Raw genomic sequence first — 6,000 nt, 5'->3', positions numbered from 1 at the left:
GAGAGGGATGGAAGGTGGAGGAGGTTGATGGGAGGCAGGAGAGGGGGATGGGAGGAGGGGGATGGGAGGTAGAGGAGGGGGATGGGAGGCAGGAGAGGGGGATGGGGAGAGGAGGGTGATGGGAGGCAGGAGAGGGGGATGGGAGGTAGAGAAGGGGGATGGGAGGCAGGAGAGGGGGATGAGAGGAGGGGGATGGGAGGTAGAGGAGGGGGATGGGAAGGGGAAGTGGAGGAAGAGGAGGGGGATGAGGGGCAGGGGAGGGGGATGGGAGGTGGAGGAGGGGGATGAGAGGCAGGGGAGCGGGATGGGAGAAGGAGGAAGGGAAGGGGAAGTGGAGTAAGAAGAGGGGGATGGGAGGAAGGGGATGGGAGGAAGAGGAGGACAGGAGGGGGAGGAGGGGGATGGGAGGTGAAGGAGGATGGGAAGGGGAAGTGGAGGAAGAAGAGGGGGATGGGAGGAAGGGGATGGGAGGAGGGGGAGGAGGGGGATGGGAAGAGGAGGGGGATGGGAAGAGGAGGGGAATGGGAAGGGGAAGTGGAGGAAGAAGAGGGGGATGGGAGGAGGGAGAGGGGGAGGGAAAGGGTGGAAAGAGGAGAAGGAGGTGCATGGAAAGTGGAGGAAGAAGGGGACAGGAGGCCAGAGACAAGGTTTGGGGCTCTGCCCAACCCCATTCCAGAGACTCATTAAGATGCAATTGCCAATTTTTTTTTTAAACCAGACTGTATAAATTTACAGTTTCCTTTTCAGCTGAAGCAGACAATGTTAAAACACATTAGATTTTCTGTTTCAGAATGCAAATTAAACAGAGCGAGCTCTTGGAAGGCTTAATTAGGGCTTAAGAAAATATGAGATTTAAAACATGGATGCTTGAGTAAGGCCGATTCCAGCCTGGTAGAAATATGGTCTGTTTTTTTTTTTTTTTTTCTTTTTTGTTAACTTTAAAACAGAATTGCTTAATAATAAAACGGCCCTGCCTTCCTCCAGCATAACAGGAAGTGCTGGTTAAAAAAACACTTAAAAAAAAAAAAAAACAAAAAACAAAACAAGCACTTGTCCAGGGAAGGTGGTGGGTTTGAGGGGAGACTGGGCGTCCCCAGGGGCTGAGCTGACTGCCGGGTCATCACAGTCCCTGCAACTCACTCACCCTCCAGCCTAAGCAGTTGGAATCCAGGGGTCCCCAAGCCCTACCCCTCCTCTCATCTACAAGTGATTTTCCTAAATACCTTCCTGTAAATTAGGTTCCCTGTGTGTTCTGTTCCCTCCCTTCAGCCCCAAAGCCAAAACAACAAAAACAACCAACCCAAAAAGCACTCCCCCCAACACAAAAAACAAACAGAAAATCCACCCAAACTCTGCCTCAGCTGTTCTTGATGATATTATGTGAGGTTCGGGGGCCATTTTCTGCTCTTTTCTCTCCCTGGAGAGATATTTAAGGCCTTTAAATGCCATTCTGTGCACACAGAACTTAAAAATGGTCTGGCACAGGGGGAAAATTGGCAAATGTATAGTTCACAATCTGTCACCGTCGCGTGAAGCCAGATTCGGTAAGCGCTCCATTGGCTTCTCCAAGCCAGGTTGTGCCGCGTCTCAGAAGGGTCTGGGGACTTGTCAGTGGAGGAAGAAGGGTCTGCGGACTTGGGGGCCCTGTGTGGGGCTGCTGGAACAGGGGTGGTTCCGCCCGCCTCCATTTCAGTCCGAAGGCCCAGAAGTCTCGTGCATTTTAACGGCCTGAGCTTTCAAAATTGGGAAGAAAAAAAAAAAAAAAAAGGCATCCTGAGAGCCTGAGTGTTTCTGTAGGGTGTCTGAATTTTGATAGTGGTAGATTGCGTTTGTACTGGTCTGCTAGGGCTGTTGTGTTGAAGTAACAGAGTGTGTGTGTGTGTGTGTGGGGGGGGGGGTAAACAATAGGAATTTATTCCCTCACAGTTCTCAAGACTGGAAGTCTGCGGTGGGGCTTTCCGGAAGCTTTGGCTTCTCGGGAGGCAGCTCTCCTTGGTTCGAGGATGGGCGACTGCTCCCTGTGTCCTCACATGGCCTTCCCTTTGTCCCTGCCTGTGTCTTCATGTCCTCTTTATACAAGGACACCAGCCAGACTAGAACCCACCCTAATCACCCCATTTTAATTTAATCACCTCCTTGAGGACTGATTCCAAATGTGGTCCAATTCTAAGGTAGTGGGGCTTAGGATTTCAACAAAGAATTTTGGGGGGACACAAGTCAGTCCCTAACAGGGTTGGGGAGGAGCCTTCAGAGGCTTGCTACAGGAGAGGCGGTGAGCGGGGAGGGAGCTCACATCCCTCCTCAGCCTGGGGTGCCCTGCGGGTCTGGTCCACAGAGAGAAGGGAGATGCGGAAGGGAGAGACCTTGTGGCCCAGGTGCCAGGGCAGACCTGGGCCATGAGCCCTGAATGACAGCTGCAGTTTTTGGGAGATGAGAGATTTTTAAAAAAGAGATTACTTCTGTATTCCATGTTCACCACACCCTGAAGGGCATGTGCAAAGGCTGCCAGAGCCAAGTTTTTCCTGAGTAGTCTCTTTTTGGCAGGAGTTGTGTCTTATGAATGTTTGTGTCCCCAGAGTTTACTGTAGTGCGTGGCACCTAGGAGGGAACCAAGGTATGTTTGTGGAATAACCATGTGGGTTTTCAAGATGTTAATTTAATCTTCGGCGATCGGGTGTGACAGAAACCACAAAGCCTTTTGTTGTGAAATGGTAACGGGTAATTATTAAAAGGAGAGTTCTCTCTTTCTTAGCTGCTCTAACTTGGGGAGATGATGCAGATGTTCTGATATGGTGCATTTCCTCAAGCTGTTCTCAGAAAGGAGATGTCCAGGGGCGCCTGTCTGGTTTGCTCGGTGGAGCGTGGGACTCTTGATCTTGGGGTTGTGAGTTTGAGCCGGATGTTGGGTGTAGAGATTACTTAAGAATAAAATCTTGAAGGAGGATGTAATTAGGAGATATTCTTGGTTGTGATTATCTTGGAGAGATCCTAGAGTACTGACTGGCATGGCCAGTTATGGGCAGAGTTTGTCCTTTCCCTCTGAGGCAAATCCATCTTGTCCCAGATCCTCCGGGCCCTCCGGACCCTCCGAGGGCATTCGTGATCTTCCTCCTTTACTTACATTAGCGAGCTCACTGAGTTCCATTTGTCCCCAGAGGTTCCAGGACAGAATTTGCAGGTCACTGGGCAAAGGCTGAGGAAGTTGGGTCAATTTGGCACCCTTCACTGTGCTGCCAAGCACAATGTCACATTCTCTTCTACGGAACCATGCTGGCAGCAATCCATTACCAGTAAGTCGGTAGAAATTATATAATTCTGTGTATAAGCTGTGGCCCAGATGTCCAGTGGGTAATTAACAAGAGGCCAGAGGTTGGGGAAAATGGCATCATTTACTCATTCTTTCAGTCTTTTTGTTTCTTTCTAAATTCTTCGGTCTTTTTTGTTTGTCTTTGCTCTTTATTTGGTAAGTGGCTTGTTTGAAATATAGGAGTGGGAAATGAAAGGAAATTACTGCTTGGGATGGCACCAGAGAAAGGTGGAAATACCTGTAGTGGATGTTGGAGGGTTTTGTCTGACTCCATGTCCATTACCTGTCTTTTGGTTGAAACAAGTAAAGTTTCTTTAGGGAACATTTGGCTGTCACTCTCAGACCCCGACAGAGCTCTGGGGGTAAATTTGGGGATCAGGTCTGGCCAAACAGCATGTTACATCCCTTGGCTACAGTGACTGCTTAGGGAGGAGTCTGTTACTGATGATTATCCGGAAAGAGCCGGAGATGGGCTTTTGCTACAATTACTGACAAAGGGGTTTGTTTCTTTCTTTGGTTATTTGTTGGCTTGCTTGCTTGCTCAGCTGGTAACATGTAAAGCTAGTTATGATAAAATTCATCTTCTTTATCAGTGCTTGAGACTGAAGACAACAGTGAGCACTGAGAAACATGGAGCCAAGGAACAGAGAGAGACCCTGATAGGTAGCATTTGAGTGCCTAGATCTAGCCGCACCTGAAGGCCACACATGGACTATTCAATTATATGAACCAATGTGTTCCTTTTTTTGTTTGTTTGTTTTTCTTAGCCAAATCTGATTTGGGTTGCTAATGCTTGTCCCTAAAAAGTATTTCCTGGCTTATTAGAATGATACTCCCTATTTTGTAGAGAATTCAAATGGTAATTAAAGGTTATTAGTGTCACAGAGAATTTACCTCTTTTCCTTTCATTTTTTATTATGACATATGACCTCTGGACATAAGGGAACATTCAAAATCTATACATTTTAATGAGTTATACAAAAAAGGACAACTAGTAATCACCTGAGTTGAGAAGGAGAATGTTGTCAGCTGCTCAGGAAACCCCCATGGTTACCAACCTGAAGTTTTATCACTTTTCAGACTTTGGGGATCATCATCTCCTTGCTTTTCTCTATGGTTTTACTCCGTGTATGCACCCCCCAAACTGAATGAACTTTGTATTAATGGAACTGTGCTGCATGTATCTTGGGGGCATCCTACATTTGTCCGCTGACATCATGTGGGTGATGTTCCTCTCTGCTGTAGCTATTGCCCACCCATCTTCAAGGCTATCGGAGCATTCACCATAGGACTGTACCACAATGGATTTATCCATTAGGGAGTATTTTTGGTACTCGATGTTTATAGTAGAGAATTTATTGAAGTTGATCGGTCCAACAGAGCTCATATTGGAAACAAACTGAAATGCTATGTACCGCTCTTTGTGGAAGCCCGATCTTGAATCAGCCCAGCCATCTGCCGTCCTTGGTCCACATCCAGACTGCTGATGGCTGCTGAAGAAAAATTGCACAGCCGAGTGAATTCACGTTACTCCAGATCATGATCTTCAGCCCCAGCTGCGCCCTCGTGAGAGCCAGCGATTCCGCGAGTCTGCCTTCAGCTGCCCTCCCCAGCCCCTCCAGACCCAGCCTCTTCAGGCTGGCGTGGTTTTCTCCCTGCTTTTCTCCACACACTTACAGTAGATGACCTTGGTTCATGGAGGTCATCGGGTGTAACACCGTTCATTTCTTAACTTGGCAACGATGAATCTCCTCTGCATCCATACCTACCTCCCCGGCCATCTCTGGGGCCCAGCTTCTTTTCCGGTAACAGCTGCACCTGTGCCCTCCCCCCTCCTAGGAGCTCCTGTCCTTGGCTCCGTGAGCTCCCTCCGGCCCACACCTACCTCTCACAATGTCTGTGCAAGGCCTTTGCCTTTGTACCCTTGCCTTCATTGGCCAGCGTCACGACTGGGTCTTTGAAGTTCTCACCCGGACCACTGCCACAGTCTTACTAACTTGCACGTCCATCTTTTAGGTCCAGCCATCTTTCTCTATAGAAGCTGGAGTGCTATTTCTGCAATGCACACCTGATTATATGAATCTGTATTGATTTCCTTGGGCTGCCGCCACAAATGACCATAAACTCGGGGTAAGGGGATGAAGGGGGGTTATAACTGCAGAAGTTTCTTCTCCCATTGTTCCGGAGGCCATGAGCCTAAGATCACAGTGTCTGCAGGAGGAGTTCCTCTGGAACCTGGTGGGGAGAATCCATGCCATGAGCTCTCTCAGCTTCTGGTAGCTACTAACAATCCTTGACCTGTAGACTCTGTTTTGTAGAGAATTCAAGTGCTAATTGAATGTTATTACTGTCACCACTCCAATTTCGGCCCTGGTCTTTGAATGGCCTTTTTGGTCTCTGTGTCTCATGTCCCCCTGTCATTTCTGTTATAAGGACACACGTCCTTGGATTTAGGGCCCACCCCAAATCTGTGATGTCCTCATGTCAATATCCTAACTTTATTAACATCTACAAAACCCCTTCTTTGGTTAGGTCCTGAGGTACCAAGAGTTACCACTTGTTACCTATGCATACATTTATATGTTTTTAAATTAAAAAAAGTTTTTTTGAAGTTTATTTGGAGAGAGACAGAGATAGTGGAAGTGAGGGAGGGGCAGAGAGAGGCAGTGCAGAGCTGGACGCAGGACTTGAAC

The 6,000-nt window shown here is 48.1% G+C and overlaps 1 long non-coding RNA gene across 1 annotated transcript; it reads left to right on the top strand.

The window, feature by feature from the left end:
- Nucleotides 1-2,952: 2,952 nt before the first annotated feature.
- LOC131502512 (uncharacterized) lies at nucleotides 2,953-5,918 on the top strand. Its single transcript, XR_009257068.1, has 2 exons — nucleotides 2,953-3,290; nucleotides 3,901-5,918. It is a non-coding gene; the product is annotated as an uncharacterized LOC131502512 (long non-coding RNA).
- Nucleotides 5,919-6,000: the final 82 nt, after the last annotated feature.

Source organism: Neofelis nebulosa, chromosome X (assembly GCF_028018385.1).
Source record: "Neofelis nebulosa isolate mNeoNeb1 chromosome X, mNeoNeb1.pri, whole genome shotgun sequence".
Lineage (NCBI taxonomy): Eukaryota > Metazoa > Chordata > Mammalia > Carnivora > Felidae > Neofelis > Neofelis nebulosa.
Note: the sequence above shows the minus strand (reverse complement) of the source record. Positions and strands in the feature narration are given on the sequence as shown.